Source organism: Procambarus clarkii, chromosome 63, assembly GCF_040958095.1.
Source record: "Procambarus clarkii isolate CNS0578487 chromosome 63, FALCON_Pclarkii_2.0, whole genome shotgun sequence".
In the NCBI taxonomy this organism is placed as follows: Eukaryota; Metazoa; Arthropoda; class Malacostraca; order Decapoda; family Cambaridae; genus Procambarus; species Procambarus clarkii.
Window position 1 is genome coordinate 15,089,831 of NC_091212.1, and position 17,838 is coordinate 15,107,668.

The following is a 17,838-nucleotide window of genomic DNA, read 5'->3' on the forward strand; positions in this document are numbered from 1 at the left end:
TGTTTATCATCTGTGGCATATGAGAGGTTTAGACTTTTCCTGTTAGTCAAGTCTTCTGCGTGGCCAGCCTGAAAGTGGGATATTGGTTGGGTTCAGGGGTTGGAAAAATGAGGGGCCATGGAAAAGAGTAGGGAGTGGCGAATAGGAACCTAATGGATGAGAGTGAGAGGTGGAGTTATATGGGGAAATATGAACAGTAGTGTAATGTATTTTGACGAGGTGGATAGTTGATAAGAGGGAAGGTGGTGAAATTTTTGGTCGAGGGATCTTTTGGATCTTTTGGGGAGGGAATTTTGGAAGGTGGAGGGATTTTGATGGTGAAATTTTGTTGTCTAGCTGGTAGGATTTGTCTGTGGGAGGATGTGGAGGTAGAATATTTATTTATTGTTCTCTGTTAGCCCTGGGTGCTGATTATCGCCCAAGGGTTTCCCATTTCTCTGGCATTCTTACACTCTTTTACCCTTGTTGTGTAGATTCTTTGTGGCCGTTGTTCCAGCAGCCATTGGAGGGTTGTAAAGAGTTCTTGCCCCACCCCCCCTTCCCCTGCCCCTTGCTGCTCTTTCTCCTCCAATTATCTTCATGTTCTTTCCCTGTGTTGTGCTCTCTCCATTTTCGTTTGATTTGTTTTTAAATTTTTCAGAGACACCCCTTTCAAAGCCATTTATGTCCCTGAGAGCTCGGGGTTTTTTCCTTAGGTCTGCATCAAGGTTTTAGGGTCTACTTGTTCTGCCGGAACAACCGTGGACATCTTCAAGAGAAAACTGGACTGTTTTCTAAGAGAAGTTCCGGATCAGCCGGGCTGTGGCGGGTATGTGGCCCTGCGGGCCGCTCCAAAGAACAGTCTGTTGGACCAAGTTCTCACAAGTCAAGCCTGGCCTCGGACCGGGCTTGGGGAGTAGAAGAACTCCCAGAACCCCATCAAGCAGGTATCAAGCAGGTACTTCTTTGTAAAAATGAACTCTGATGGTCTAATTCGTTTGTTTTAATGTAGTGGTGAAGGTTATAGCGAAGTTTGTACTTAGTCACCAAGTCCATATCAGTCTGTTTCGTGGTCACTCTTCCCCTTTCCGTTACCTCTTATCTCCGCTTTCCTTTCTCTATGCCCCCTTCCTATATACCATTTCTTTGTCTCTCTTTATCATTTCCCTTCCAATTTCTTTAACTGTTCCGTTTCTTTCAATCCCTCCTCCCCGGTTTCTTCTCTGTATAGTGTGTGTGTTCACCTAGGTGTATTTGCGGGGGTTGAGCTTCGGCTCTTTGGTCCCGCCTCTCAACTGTCAATCAACTTTCGCTCTCTTCTACTAATCTCTCCTTGTCTCACTCTATATTTTCCCCTTTATCTTCTCGTTACTGATTTTACCCATCTGTTTTCTAACATTTTCCTTCCTTTCTACTCGCATTTCCCCCATTTCATGTACACTTATTTCATTTTCCTTATACCGCTATTTCTTGTATTCCCTCCATGTTCTCATTCTTCTCTCACCACTTCTCTCCCTCTCCCCATCACTTCTCTCCCTCCCTCTCTCCACCACTTCTCTCCCTCCCTCCCTCTCTCCACCACTTCTCTCCCTCCCTCCCTCTCTCCACCACTTCTCTCCCTCCCTCCCTCTCTCCACCACTTCTCTCCCTCCCTCCCTCTCTCCACCACTTCTCTCCCTCCCTCCCTCTCTCCACCACTTATCTCCCTCCCTCCCTCTCTCCACCACTTCTCTCCCTCCCTCCCTCCCTCTCTCCACCACTTCTCTCCCTCCCTCCCTCCCTCTCTCCACCACTTCTCTCCCTCCCTCCCTCCCTCTCTCCACCACTTCTCTCCCTCCCTCCCTCCCTCTCTCCACCACTTCTCTCCCTCCCTCCCTCCCTCTCTCCACCACTTCTCTCCCTCCCTCCCTCCCTCTCTCCACCACTTCTCTCCCTCCCTCCCTCCCTCTCTCCACCACTTCTCTCCCTCCCTCCCTCCCTCTCTCCACCACTTCTCTCCCTCCCTCCCTCCCTCTCTCCACCACTTCTCTCCCTCCCTCCCTCCCTCTCTCCACCACTTCTCTCCCTCCCTCCCTCCCTCTCTCCACCACTTCTCTCCCTCCCTCCCTCCCTCTCTCCACCACTTCTCTCCCTCCCTCCCTCCCTCTCTCCACCACTTCTCTCCCTCCCTCCCTCCCTCTCTCCACCACTTCTCTCCCTCCCTCTCTCCACCACTTCTCTCCCTCCCTCTCTCCACCACTTCTCTCCCTCCCTCTCTCCACCACTTCTCTCCCTCCCTCTCTCCACCACTTCTCTCCCTCCCTCTCTCCACCACTTCTCTCCCTCCCTCTCTCCACCACTTCTCTCCCTCCCTCTCTCCACCACTTCTCTCCCTCCCTCTCTCCACCACTTCTCTCCCTCCCTCTCTCCACCACTTCTCTCCCTCCCTCCCTCCCTCTCTCCACCACTTCTCTCCCTCCCTCCCTCCCTCTCTCCACCACTTCTCTCCCTCCCTCCCTCCCTCTCTCCACCACTTCTCTCCCTCCCTCCCTCCCTCTCTCCACCACTTCTCTCCCTCCCTCCCTCCCTCTCTCCACCACTTCTCTCCCTCCCTCCCTCCCTCTCTCCACCACTTCTCTCCCTCCCTCCCTCCCTCTCTCCACCACTTCTCTCCCTCCCTCCCTCCCTCTCTCCACCACTTCTCTCCCTCCCTCCCTCCCTCTCTCCACCACTTCTCTCCCTCCCTCCCTCCCTCTCTCCACCACTTCTCTCCCTCCCTCCCTCCCTCTCTCCACCACTTCTCTCCCTCCCTCCCTCCCTCTCTCCACCACTTCTCTCCCTCCCTCCCTCCCTCTCTCCACCACTTCTCTCCCTCCCTCCCTCCCTCTCTCCACCACTTCTCTCCCTCCCTCCCTCCCTCTCTCCACCACTTCTCTCCCTCCCTCCCTCCACCATAATGAGAGGAGTCTGAGGAAGGGAGGCGAGAGCTGCCCCGGCCCAACCTAAAGGTCAAGCGACACTTGGTGTGATTGGTAGTTGTTTGCCAATGACATGACGGTCTTGTTGAAGCTGGCACTGGATTGGTCACCACGAAGGCTCCACCGTCCTCGTGGTTGGTGGAAACCTTCAGGTAGGGAGTCTAGTTTCTCACTCACTGAAGGATATTTGTTTTTCTCCATTGAGGTTTGTCACCAAGTCAAGCGCGGTGTTATGAACGAGGGTCTGTTAGCTGCTTCGGTTTGCTTGTTCTAAGGTCCCTTGTGCGCTGGTTTGTTTATGCCATGTGTAGTGACATGTGTCTACACCCCTTGTGTGCTGGCTTGTTCATCCCATGTGTGCTGACATGTGTCTACACCCCTTGTGTGTACATCTCTTGTGTGCTGGCTTGTTCATCCCATGTGTGCTGACATGTGTCTACACCCCTTGTGTCTACACCCCTTGTGTGTACACCTCTTGTGCGCTGGCTTCTTCATCCCATGTGTGCTGACATGTGTCTACACCCCTTGTGTCTACACCTCTTGTGTGCTGGCTTGTTCATCCCATGTGTGCTGACATGTGTCTACACCCCTTGTGTGCTGGCTTGTTCATCCCATGTGTGCTGACATGTGTCTACACCCCTTGTGTGTACACCTCTTGTGTGGTGGCTTGTGTGTTTAGTGTACACCACATGTGCGCTCCACTTTATAGGGTACTGATCGCGTATTAACACAATTCGTCCGGCTTTACTATAAAGTGGAGACTGGCTTTAGACTGTTACAGCACGAGCCTTGTGTTAGACTAGACGCCGCCACAACGCCTCGCTGTGGTGGCGGCGGCCGAGATCGGGGTGTCAATCTTTACATCTCCAATATTTAGGTGTGGCGCGAGCGGCTGGCTGCCTCACCGCGGCTGATGAAGTTTTCAAATATTTGAGTGAAGGCGTCGCCATGGAGGCGGCGGCGGCGCCTTCTGCTCGCGCGACTGAAAAAAAAACTATGCGGGCTTAAGGGTGCACGGCTCCAGCAGGGAATAGTTAACAAATAGTATGTATAGACCAGGAGGCCTGCTCGACGACCGGGCCGCGGGGACGCTAAGCCCCGGAAGCACCTCAGGGTAGTGTGTTGGAGGTGGTGACACTAGTGCAGAGTCCTGTAGTTCCTCCTTCATTTTAATGTCCGTTTTCTGTGTTGTGGCCCGCTGGTCTCTGACAGTTTGGTCTCCGGGGGCCAGGAGCCTGATTCACGAAAGCACTTACGAATCTGTACGTCTTTTCTCAATCTTTGGCGGCTTTGTTTACAATTATTAAACAGTTAATGACCTCCGAAGCACCAGGAGGCTGTTTATAACAATAACAACAGTTGATTGGCAAGTTTTCATGCTTGTAAACTGTTTAATAAATGTAACCAAAGCCGTCAAAGATTGAGGAAAGATGTACACGTTCGTAAGTGCTTTCGTGAATCTGGCCCCTGATTCACGAAAACACTTACGCAAGCACTTACGAACGTGTACATCTTTCCTCAATCTTTGACGGCTTTGGTTACATTTATTAAAGAGTTTACAAGCATGAAAACTTCCCAATCAACTGTTATTATTGCTATAAACAGCCTCCTGGTGCTTCGGAGCTCATTAACTGTTTAATAATTGGAAACAAAGCCGCAAAAGATTGAAAAAAGATGTTCAGGTTCGTAAGTGTTTGCGTAAGTGCTTTCGTGAATCTGGCCCCGGGCTCTTATATCTTACCTTATTGTTGTCGTCTGGACGTCTGTGTCATCATGGTGCTCAATTAGCCATAATAAATTTAATATTTAGACTGGTTAAATAGTATAACCAGTTGGGTGATCATCAGGTGTTCTTACAGGACTTGAAGTCCAGCGCTCTTGGGGGTGTGTGCGCGCGTGCGCGTGCGTGTGTACGTACTATTCGCGCCTGCAATACTACATATTTCTCACTTTCACACACACACACACACACACACACACACACACACACACACACACACACACACACACACACACACACACACACACACACACAATTAGGTGAGTACACAGCTATAGGGGCCTGATAGCTGAGTGGACAGCGCTCTGGGCTCGTAATCCTAGAGTCCGGGTTTGATCCCGGGTGACAGCAGAAACAAAATGGACAGTTACTTTCACCCTGATGCCTCTTACCTAGCAGTAAATAGGTACCTGGGAGTTAGACAGCTGCTACGGGCTGCTTCCTGTGTGTGTGTGTGTGTGTGGAAAAAATAGTTAATAACAGTTGATTGGTTGACAGTTGAGAGGCGGGCCGAAAGAGCAGAGCTTAACTCTCGCAAGCACAACTAGGTGAATACACACAGTGGGGCCTCGCAGCTGAATGGACAGCGCTGGGGAGTTGTAGTCCTAATGACCCGGGTTCGATCCCCGGCGGAGGTGGAAACACTTGGGTAGAGTTTCTTTCACTCTGATAGGCCAATGGAGGCCTGGTCGACGACCGGGCCGCGGGGACGCTATGCCCCGGAAGCACCTCAATGTAACCTCCCTGCTCATCCAGCAGTAAATAGGTACCTGGGAGTTAGACAGCTGCTACGGGCTGCTTCCTGGGGATGTGTGTGTTAGAGAGAACTATATGTAGTAAATATAATAGAGAAAAATTTAATTGGTAAGAAAGGCGGGCTCCAAGAGCTAATAGCTCGATCCTGCAGACACAAATAGTAAATACACACACACACCACATCACTATCTAGACAGTGATGTGGTGGAGGCTGACTCCATACACAGTTTCAAATGTAGATATGATAGAGCCCAGTAGGCTCAGGAACCTGTACACCAGTTGATTGGCAGTTGAGAGGCGGGACCAAAGAGCAGAGCTCAACCCCCAGCACGCACAACAAGGTGAGTACCACTAGGTGAGTACACACACACATCTGGTCTAAGCTGGCCATCCTCCTCCTCCTGGCTTTCCACAAAGGAACATTATTATTATTATTAACATCTTTATTGACAAAATTAATGACAATTTTGCCTAATCTGAGGATTTTAATAAAGTCTTATTAAAGTGAGGATAATGCTGGTATTCACTGTCACGCAGGACAGAGGGTCATACATAAGACAATAGGTCTAAACTGTAGGCTGAAGCACATATATATCATGGTTACAATGAAGGAACATGCCTCAGTCTATGCTTCAGCAGTCACTTGTTCTACTCCTTGCGCGGGAGTTGTTATTACATTGCACAGTTTCTCATTGAATATTTGTAAGTTCCATCCTTACTTTTTCCCAACCTAGCCCTTTATTATTAAAATTTAACATATTGAATAACCACTCTCTCTTCATAATTTATCTTTAGGACTCTAACTAATATGGATAGAAGTATTGACGTTAGCTTGCACTTCAATGAGGCTATACCAGTCTCCGTGGTGTAGTGGTAAGACACTCGCCTGGCGTTCCGCGAGCGCTTTGTCATGGGTTCGTATCCTGGCCGGGGAGGATTTACTGGGCGCAATTCCTTAACTGTAGCCTCTGTTTAACGCAACAGTAAAATGTGTACTTGGTTGTAACAACGATTCTTCGCGGCGGGGATCGTATTCCAGGGACCTGCCCGAAACGCTACGCGTACTAGTGGCTCTACAAGAATGTAACAACTCTTGTATATCTCAAAAAAAAAAAAGTTTGATCTGATTGTGGTGTCTGAGGTTGTAATGTTCCTGATAATGTCTTCATTGTTTGGGAAGATCAGATCTGGAATATTTTGGGTCTTAGTTGACTCTTATCTGCTGGTTGAGCGAAAATTGTATACAGAACCGAAGCATTTCTCTGACCTGTGGTTAGTTATTTCCATGTATATATTTCCTGGTATTATATGGGTTATCTTGAGGTTATCTTGAGATGATTTCGGGGCTTTAGTGTCCCCGCGGCCCGGTCCTCGACCAGGCCTCCACCCCAGGAAGCAGCCCGTGACAGCTGACTAACACCCAGGTACCTATTTTACTGCTAGGTAACAGGGGCATAGGGTGAAAGAAACTCTGCCCATTGTTTCTCGCCGGCGCCTGGGATCGAACCCAGGACCACAGGATCACTAGTCCAATGTGCTGTCCGGTCGGCCTCTTGCGCCTTGTGAAGTGGCAGGAATGTTATGTCCATCTCTTCAGTTGATGTGTTTGAGGGGCAGAATGTGGGGACGAGATGTTTACTGGGCATATTGTGTGGCAGTGGTGTGGAGCAGCGTGCATGGGAGGCTAGTGTGTGGCAGTGGTGTGGGGCAGCGTGCATGGGAGGCTAGTGTGTGGCAGTGGTGTGGAGCAGCGTGCATGGGAGGCTAGTGTGTGGCAGTGGTGTGGAGCAGCGTGCATGGGAGGCTAGTGTGTGGCAGTGGTGTGGGGCAGCGTGCATGGGAGGCTAGTGTGTGGCAGTGGTGTGGGGCAGCGTGCATGGGAGGCTAGTGTGTGGCAGTGGTGTGGGGCAGCGTGCATGGGAGGCTAGTGTGTGGCAGTGGTGTGGGGCAGCGTGCATGGGAGGCTAGTGTGTGGCAGTGGTGTGGGGCAGCGTGCATGGGAGGCTAGTGTGTGGCAGTAGTGTGGGGCAGCGTGCATGGGAGGCTAGTGTGTGGCAGTGGTGTGGGGCAGCGTGCATGGGAGGCTAGTGTGTGGCAGTGGTGTGGGGCAGCGTGCATGGGAGGCTAGTGTGTGGCAGTAGTGTGGGGCAGCGTGCATGGGAGGCTAGTGTGTGGCAGTGGTGTGGAGCAGCGTGCATGGGAGGCTAGTGTGCATGGGAGGCTAGTGTGTGTGTGGCAGTAGTGTGGGGCAGCGTGCATGGGAGGCTAGTGTGTGTGTGGCAGTAGTGTGGGGCAGCGTGCATGGGAGGCTAGTGTGTGTGTGGCAGTAGTGTGGAGCAGCGTGCATGGGAGGCTAGTGTGTGTGTGGCAGTAGTGTGGAGCAGCGTGCATGGGAGGCTAGTGTGCAGAGAGCTTGTGGTGTAGAGAAGTGGTGTGGCCGGGTGCGCCCTCCCGCCCTCTTCTTAGCTCTGGCTAGACGGTATTGAGAGGTGTGTTTATTGGATGGCGCGGAGGATGCTCTCCTGTGTCTCTCTCTCTCTCTCTCTCTCTCTCTCTCTCTCTCTCTCTCTCTCTCTCTCTCTCTCTCTCTCTCTCTCTCTCTCTCTCTCTCTCTCTCTCTCTCTCTCTCTCTCTCTCTCTCTCTCTCTCTCTCTCTCTCTCTCTCTCTCTCTCTCTCTCTCTCTCTCTCTCTCTCTCTCTCTCTCTCTCTCTCTCTCTCTCTTATCTTTCTCCTTGTCCTCCGCTCTCACGCACCGCGTCACCCTATTTGCTCTCTCACTCTGCATTTCCTTGTCTCTTGTTCATGTCCATTTCTAGGTTTCTCTCCCTCCTCCCTCCCTCTCCCTCATTCTCTCGCACACTTCCTTCCTCCCGCTCTATCTTTCTTTTTTTTCACTCATTCCCTCTCACTCTCTTCATCTCCATCCCTCCCTCTCACTACCTCCATCCCATTTCCCATCTCTCACTTCGTTACGCCTATCCCTCCACCCATGTCCCTCTCATTCCCACCCTCACAAACTCCTTCTTAATCAGTCCTGCCGTCCGTCACCGTCCGTCACCGAGTACTACAATTTTTTTTGGTGGGGGGGGGGGGGGAGGAACGGGCAATGAGAGAATTTTGGAAAAGGGAAATATAGTATGAGTTATGACACCAGGCGGGCTGTCCGCCTTGCTGACACCAGGCGGGCTGTCCGCCTTGCTGACACCAGGCGGGCTGTCCGCCTTGCTGACACCAGGCGGGCTGTCCGCCTTGCTGACACCAGGCGGGCTGTCCGCCTTGCTGACACCAGGCGGGCTGTCCGCCTTGCTGACACCAGGCGGGCTGTCCGCCTTGCTGACACCAGGCGGGCTGTCCGCCTTGCTGACACCAGGCGGGCTGTCCGCCTTGCTGACACCAGGCGGGCTGTCCGCCTTGCTGACACCAGGCGGGCTGTCCGCCTTGCTGACACCAGGCGGGCTGTCCGCCTTGCTGACACCAGGCGGGCTGTCCGCCTTGCTGACACCAGGCGGGCTGTCCGCCTTGCTGACACCAGGCGGGCTGTCCGCCTTGCTGACACCAGGCGGGCTGTCCGCCTTGCTGACACCAGGCGGGCTGTCCGCCTTGCTGACACCAGGCGGGCTGTCCGCCTTGCTGACACCAGGCGGGCTGTCCGCCTTGCTGACACCAGGCGGGCTGTCCGCCTTGCTGACACCAGGCGGGCTGTCCGCCTTGCTGACACCAGGCGGGCTGTCCGCCTTGCTGACACCAGGCGGGCTGTCCGCCTTGCTGACACCAGGCGGGCTGTCCGCCTTGCTGACACCAGGCGGGCTGTCCGCCTTGCTGACACCAGGCGGGCTGTCCGCCTTGCTGACACCAGGCGGGCTGTCCGCCTTGCTGACACCAGGCGGGCTGTCCGCCTTGCTGACACCAGGCGGGCTGTCCGCCTTGCTGACACCAGGCGGGCTGTCCGCCTTGCTGACACCAGGCGGGCTGTCCGCCTTGCTGACACCAGGCGGGCTGTCCGCCTTGCTGACACCAGGCGGGCTGTCCGCCTTGCTGACACCAGGCGGGCTGTCCGCCTTGCTGACACCAGGCGGGCTGTCCGCCTTGCTGACACCAGGCGGGCTGTCCGCCTTGCTGACACCAGGCGGGCTGTCCGCCTTGCTGACACCAGGCGGGCTGTCCGCCTTGCTGACACCAGGCGGGCTGTCCGCCTTGCTGACACCAGGCGGGCTGTCCGCCTTGCTGACACCAGGCGGGCTGTCCGCCTTGCTGACACCAGGCGGGCTGTCCGCCTTGCTGACACCAGGCGGGCTGTCCGCCTTGCTGACACCAGGCGGGCTGTCCGCCTTGCTGACACCAGGCGGGCTGTCCGCCTTGCTGACACCAGGCGGGCTGTCCGCCTTGCTGACACCAGGCGGGCTGTCCGCCTTGCTGACACCAGGCGGGCTGTCCGCCTTGCTGACACCAGGCGGGCTGTCCGCCTTGCTGACACCAGGCGGGCTGTCCGCCTTGCTGACACCAGGCGGGCTGTCCGCCTTGCTGACACCAGGCGGGCTGCCCGGCACACAAGCCCGGCCCGAGGCCAGACTTGACTTGTGAGAGTTTGGTCCACCAGGCTGTTGCTTGGAGCGGCCCGCAGGCCCACATACCCACCACAGCCCGGTTGGTCCGGCACTCCTTAAAGGAAACGATCTAGTTTCCTCTTGAAGATGTCCACGGTTGTTCCGGCAATATTTCTTATCTGTTGCTGATCTCTTGCTAAATCTCTCCACTAAGTCACTGGATGTGTCCAAGATTAACTGTGTTGTTACTCTGGACATAGCAGGTGGCTTTGATCGGGTTGAGAGGCGGGACCAAAGAGCCAGAGCTCAACCCCCAGCACGCACAACAAGGTGAGTACCACTAGGTGAGTACACACACACACATCTGGTCTAAGCTGGCCATCCTCCTGACTTTCCACAAAGGAACATGCCTCAGACTGTCTATGCTTCAGCAGTCACTTGTTCTACTCCTTGCGCGGGAGTTGTATTACATTGCACAGTTTCCCATTGAATATTTGTAAGTTCCATCCTTACTTTTTCCCCAACCTATCCTTTTATTATTAAAATTTAACTTATTGAATAACTTGCAGTGCAAGTTAATGTCACAAGAATGTTTGTGACTCACTAATCACTCTGGATTAGTAGCAAAGACAATCTTCAGTGACAATGAAGAGCTACGAGCTTAAAATAGCCCAAAAGGCAGCCAGGAAACGTCAGCCGTACAGCACATCTCAACACCACCTTGACAGCAGCGGCTGCAAAACCTTATATGTAGCACGCGTTCGCTCCCAGCTGGAGTATGCACCCCTCTCCTGGACTGCCTCCCCTACATCATTCATCAACATTTTTGACAAAGTGAAGAACTGTGCAAGAAGGCTCATCTCTAGTCTTGACCAAGTCTGGTTGGACTGGTCTGAACATCAGAGCCTGCAACACCGCTGTGATGGTGGAACACTTATTGCTATGTACAAAGCCAACTTTCTCAAAGTTCTACACCTGGCCCAACTCCGTGGACAACCAGTAGTTGGCACCCGTATCACAAGGCTCTCAGCCATCAACAGCCTCATGCTGGTATAAAGGAAACTATCAGGAAAAAGCGCTAAGCTATTACGATCATATAGCACTTGGAAGGGATCAGGATATGGATTTATGAAGGGGGCAGGGAAAAGGAATGGTGTCCAACCACTTGGACGGTCGGGGATTGAACGCCGACCTGCATAAAGCGAGACCGTCGCTCTACCGTCCATCTCAAGTGGCCAGAGCTAAGAGGAATCCCGATAACGAGGCAGGAGGAAGGATGGTTAAGGCCAGAAAGGCAATTGGAGTTGTCTAATAAGGGGAGCCGGTCGGCCGAGCGGACAACACGCTGGACTTGTGATCCAGTGGTCCCGGGTTCGATCCCGGGCGCCGGCGAGAAACAATGGGCAGAGTTTCTTTCACCCTATGCCCCTGTTACCTAGCATTAAAATAGGTACCTGGGTGTTAATCAACTGTCACGGGCTGCTTCCTGGGGGGTGGAGGCCTGGTGGAGGACCGGGCCGCGGGGACACTAAAGCCCCAAAATCATCTCAAGAGAACGGAGACGAGATAACCTCAAGATAACCTGTCCTTACTCGTCTCCACCATGGTGACTGGTGTTCCTCAGTTGTCCTGAGGGAGGAAGGGCGTGGTGTAGACGGGTGTAGCCTCGTGCTACAACTGATTAGATCAAGAACATCACCATCACCAATCATTTATTCCTAGAGTGACTCGCATCAGAACCTTGACCAGACCACACACTAGAAGGTGAAGGGACGACGACGGTCCGTCTTGGACCTTTCTCGTCGTCCCTTCACCTTCTAGTGTGTGGTCTGGTCAACATACTTCAGCCACGTTATTGTGACTCATCGCCTGCATCAGGAACCTGTTTGCTCAACAGGTTGGCACACGGGAGATGAGGTCAACTCATCACACTCTGGCTCTGGCTCACTGTTGGCTTCTGGCTCATACTGTTCCTTACATGACTGTTCCTTAGATTTGACGTTTATTCCTAATTCAAATAATGAAATAAAGAAGTGTCTAGGAGCAGGCTTCAGATGAGCAGAGGCAGGATAACAGCTGCTTGATACCTGGTTGATACCTGGTTGATACCTGGTTGATACCTGGTTGATGGGGTTCTGGGAGTTCTTCTACTCCCCAAGCCCGGCCCGAGGCCAGGCTTGACTTGTGAGAGTTTGGTCCACCAGGCTGTTGCTTGGAGCGGCCCGCAGGCCCACATACCCACCACAGCCCGGTTGGTCCGGCACTCCTTGGAGGAATAAATCTAGTGTCCTCTTGAAAATGTCCACGGTTGTTCCGGCAATATTTCTTATGCTCGCTGGGAGGGTGTTGAACAACCGCGGACCTCTGATGTTTATACAGTGTTCTCTGATTGTGCTTACGGCACCTCTGCTCTTACAGTTTCTCCAGGTACCTCAATTGGGTAGTCCTATTGACTCCTGTTTCTGTTTAAAAATAGATCTTGCAAGAGAGGGAGAGGGAGGATGAGAGGGAGAAAGAGCATGCAAGAGAGAGGAGAGAAGAGAGAGCATGCAAGAGAGAGGAGAGAAGAGAGAGCATGCAAGAGAGAGGAGAGAAGAGAGAGCATGCAAGAGAAAGAGGAGGAAGGGGGGGGGGGGGGAGCGCAGTAATAAAACAGGGTTTGGGTGGACAAGGGAAGGATGGAGGGAAGGTTATCTTGAGATGATTTCGGGACTTAGCGTCCTCGCGGCCCTGTCCTAGACCAGACCTCCTTTTTGTTACACATCCCCCAGGAAGAAGCAGCCCGTAGCAGCTGTCTAACTCCCAGGTACCTATTTACTGCTAGGTAACAGGGGGCATCAGGATGAAAGAAATATTTTGCCCATTAGTCTCCGCCTCCACCGGGGATCGAACCCGGAACCTCAGGACTACGAATCCGAAGCACTGCCAGACGCCAGGGAAGCATATATTAGTGCAGCGAGTAGATAATAAGGGAGAGGATGTTAGTAGGGGTAAGGGGAGAGGATGTTAGTAGGGTAAGGGGAGAGGATGTTAGTAGGGGTGAGGGGAGAGGATAGGGAAGAAGGGATGAGGAGCAGGTGGAGAGGGGACGGACTTGTGGGATGGGTCGATAAGTCAATAATCTTGGGAGGACAGGTTGGTCGCCTCACCGGCTGGCTGCTCAGTTGGGGGGGGGGGAGGGGGGGCAGGATGGTCGTTAGCAGGGGTGGAGGAGGGGGGGGGTGTAACGGGCAGTAGTGATGCCTTAACAAGGCATCTTTTCTCCTACACGAGGCAAGATTTACCTGCAATTATTGTCTAACAAGTTACAAAAATCTAAGGAATGTCTCCCACCCATCAATCAATGATGCCACGGGGAGCCGGTCGGCCGAGCGGACAGCACGCTGGACTTGTGATCCTGTGGTCCCGGGTTCGATCCCAGGCGCCGGCGAGAAACAATGGGCAGAGTTTTTCACCCTATGCCCCTGTTACCTAGCAGTAAAATAGGTACCTGGGTGTTAGTCAGCTGTCACGGGCTGCTTCCTGGGGGTGGAGGCCTGGTCGAGGACCGGGCCGCGTGGACACTGAAAAGCCCCGAAATCATCTCAAGATAACCTCAAGATAACCACCTGAACTTAATTCCTTCTTTTGAGACCAGACTCCGTGACTCCTGCAGTCAATCCCACTACCCACTATCAGCCTCTTTTTTTTTTTTTTTGGTAAATATTGTCACAAATTTTTGGACCAGTTCACTTAAAGGAAGAAACTGAATGGCCGAGTTCTCATTGGCTAACGTACTTAAGATGCCAAGTACTCCGTTTCTCCTCCGCTTAATTTTTTTTTGAGATGTATACAAGAGTTGTTACATTCGTACAGCCACTAGTACGCGTAGCGTTTCGGGCAGGTCCCTGAAATACGATCCCCGCCGCGAAGAATCGTTGTTACAACCAAGTACACATTTTACTGTTGCATTAAACAGAGGCTACAGTTAAGGATTTGCGCCCAGTAAATCCTCCCCGGCCAGGATACGAACCCATGACAAAGCGCTCGCGGAACCCCAGGCGAGTGTCTTACCACTGCACCACGGAGACTTAATGATGTGTCGGATATTTGAAATAAGTTATCATATAATTATCTTAACTCGTGATAACTGATTCTGGCTTAGAAAATGTAATCTTGTCACACTGAAGTTGTCTCGAGGTCTGACACCCTTCTCCTTTATGGCGGAGACATGAGACGATGATAGAAGTGTGACTGCGGGGTGAGTGTGACGGAGGGGTGAGTGTGACGGAGGGGTGAGTGTGACGGAGGGGTGAGTGTGACGGAGGGGTGAGTGTGACGGAGGGGTGAGTGTGACGGAGGGGTGAGTGTGACGGAGGGGTGAGTGTGACGGAGGGGTGAGTGTGACGGAGGGGTGAGTGTGACGGAGGGGTGAGTGTGACGGAGGGGTGAGTGTGACGGAGGGTGTGTGTGACGGCGGGGTGAGTGTGACGGAGGGGTGAGTGTGACGGAGGGGTGAGTGTGACGGAGGGGTGAGTGTGACGGAGGGGTGAGTGTGACGGAGGGGTGTGTATGACGGAGGGGTGAGTGTGACGGAGGGGGTGTGTGACGGAGGGGTGAGTGTGACGGAGGGGTGAGTGTGACGGAGGGGTGAGTGTGACGGAGGGGTGAGTGTGACGGAGGGTGTGTGTGACGGAGGGTGTGTGTGACGGCGGGCGAGTGTGACGGAGGGGTGAGTGTGACGGAGGGGTGAGTGTGACGGAGGGGTGAGTGTGACGGAGGGGTGAGTGTGACGGAGGGGTGAGTGTGACGGAGGGGTGAGTGTGACGGAGGGGTGAGTGTGACGGAGGGGTGAGTGTGACGGCGGGTGTGTGTGACGGCGGGCGAGTGTGACGGAGGGGCGAGTGTGACGGAGGGGCGAGTGTGACGGAGGGTGTGTATGACGGCGGGCGAGTGTGACGGAGGGGTGAGTGTGACGGAGGGGCGAATGTGACGGCGGGTGTGTATGACGGCGGGCGAGTGTGACGGAGGGGTGAGTGTGACGGAGGGGTGAGTGTGACGGCGGGTGTGTGTGACGGCGGGTGTGTGTGACGGCGGGCGAGTGTGACGGAGGGTCGAGTGTGACGGAGGGTCGAGTGTGACGGAGGGGCGAGTGTGACGGAGGGGCGAGTGTGACGGAGGGGCGAGTGTGACGGAGGGGCGAGTGTGACGGAGGGGCGAGTGTGACGGAGGGGCGAGTGTGACGGAGGGGCGAGTGTGACGGCGGGGCGAGTGTGACGGCGGGGCGAGTGTGACGGCGGGGCGAGTGTGACGGCGGGGCGAGTGTGACGGCGGGGCGAGTGTGACGGCGGGGCGAGTGTGACGGCGGGGCGAGTGTGACGGCGGGGCGAGTGTGACGGAGGGTGAGTGTGACGGAGGGTGAGTGTGACGGCGGGTGAGTGTGACGGCGGGTGGCCCGCGGAAACAACAGTGCCCAAGCAGGCTGTGAACCTGTGTACCCTCCCCCCCCATTCCTACCAATTAAATGCCAATCACACTGAATGACGGGGTCTAGTCCTGTGATTAGTGGCCGTGCCCAGGCTGTGGGCACCCACGCCGACCAGAGAGTCCGCGCTCTTGGGCATCTCTCCCTTCACAGCCATGCCCACTGTCTCAGGTGTTCATCTTGGTTTGTCTTGTCAAATGACACTACTGCCATCATCTAAGGCGTGGAATGACGTGCCCAGGGAGGGTGGTGGTCTCGTGCCCAGGGAGGGTGGTGGTCTCGTGCCCAGGGAGGGTGGTGGTCTCGTGCCCAGGGAGGGTGGTGGTCTCGTGCCCAGGGAGGGTGGTGGTCTCGTGCCCAGGGAGGGTGGTGGTCTCGTGCCCAGGGAGGGTGGTGGTCTCGTGCCCAGGGAGGGTGGTGATCTCGTGCCCAGGGGGTCCCCAGGGGGAAGTGGGGGGGGGGGCGGTGAGCCCCACCTTGGGGTTACTACAGGCAACACTATTGACCCATCGACCAAGCTGCCCCTGTAGTGTCACCTCTGACCTGCCTGCCTCCGCCCCCCCCTGTCTACCACCCTCCCCCCTCTACCACCCTCTCCTCTACCACCACCACCCTCTACCACCATCACCACCCTCTCCTCTACCACCACCACCCTCTCCTCTACCACCACCACCCTCTCCTCTACCACCACCACCACCCTCTCCTCTACCACCACCACCACCCTCTCCTCTACCACCACCACCACCACCCTCTCCTCTACCACCACCACCCTCTCCTCTACCACCAACACTACCACCACCACCACCACCCTCTCCTCTACCACCACCACCCTCATGACTACTACCACAACAGATAGTATCACAAATAACGGATAGAGTTAGAGGAAAGAGTGATGGAAGAGCAACCAAATATTATTGCAATAGCAGAAACGAAACTGACAAGTGTTATAGGAAATACCATCTTCCGCCGAGGATATCCAGTAATAAGGAGAGAGAAGGTGAGAAGGGGAGGTGGTGGCGTAGCCCTGCTACCACAACTACACAGGAGCTTAGAGGAAGTAAAGTGTCAGAGGAATCTGATCAGAGAGAGCTTATACTAGGAGTAGCACCATTTGGGCACATGAAGATAGTGGTAATTTATAGGGAAGAATATGACAAAGGCAATGAAACTTGCCTGAAGGTAAGGGGGCCTCGTAGCGTGGTGGATAGCGCGCAGGACTCGTAATTCTGTGGCGCGGGTTCGATTCCCGCACGAGGCAGAAACAAATGGGCAAAGTTTCTTTCACCCTGAATGCCCCTGTTACCTAGCAGTAAATAGGTACCTGGGAGTTAGTCAGCTGTCACGGGCTGCTTCCTGGGGGTGGAGGCCTGGTCGAGGGAGGACCGGGCCGCGGGGACACTAAAGCCCCGAAATCATCTCAAGATAACCATCATCTCAAGATAAGGTAATGGATAAAGCAGCCACGGTGTCAAGGGAAGTGAGAGCCACAATGTTAATATTTGGGAATTTCAGTCACAGTGAAATAGACTGGATAAGTTAGGACCCTCATGGGGGGGGGGGGGTGACGAGACATGGAGAGCAAAACTGGTAGATACAGCAGATAAAAACTTCTTGAAACATATTACAGAACCAACAAGAGTATCTTGAGGTTATCTTGAGATGATTTCGGGGCTTAGTGTCCCCGCGGCCCGGTCCTCCCTCGACCAGGCCTCCACCCCTAGGAAGCAGCCCGTAGCAGCTGTCTAACTCCCAGATACCTATTTACTGCTAGGTAACAGGGGCATCAGGGTGAAAGAAACATTTCGCTCATTTGCCTCCGCCTCCACCGGGGATCGAACCCGAAACCTCAGGACTACGAATCCGAAGCGCTGTCCACCCAGCTGTGAGGCGCCCTGACCAGTAAGGAGAGGTAATCCAGTAGCATCACTGGACTTGGTGTTCACCCAAAATGAGGCAGATGAGGAGGAGATGGAGTATGAGATGCCCCGAGGGACAAGTGACCACATTTTATCATGCTGCGCTACATAATGGACCTCAAGGAACTGGAGAGACCAAGAAACACGGTAAGGTATATGAGAGACTACGGACGTGGAGACTACAGTGAGGTGAGGGATTCTCCATGTGGAGTCAAGTGCGGGGAGGGAACTGGAAGAGACAGCAAATGAAATGATGAAAGTTATTGCTCAGAAATGTGCAGATGTGGAGGAATTATTTGAGCTGTGCATCCCACTCAGGGAGCCGGTCGGCCGAGCGGACAGCCCGCGGGACTTGTGATCCTGTGGTCCTGGGTTCAATCCCAGGCGCCGGCGAGAAACAATGGGCAGAGTTTCTTTCACCCTATGCCCCTGTTACCTAGC

General features: G+C 54.0%; 1 protein-coding gene and 1 non-coding gene across 2 annotated transcripts in view; both read left to right on the plus strand.

Annotated features, from left to right (window-relative positions):
• The window catches only part of LOC123769493 (trichohyalin), a 518,341-nt gene that overhangs the window by 7,449 nt on the left and 493,054 nt on the right, over positions 1-17,838 (plus strand).
• Positions 16,669-16,739, plus strand: TRNAT-CGU (transfer RNA threonine (anticodon CGU)). Its single transcript has one exon. It is a non-coding gene; the product is annotated as a tRNA-Thr (tRNA).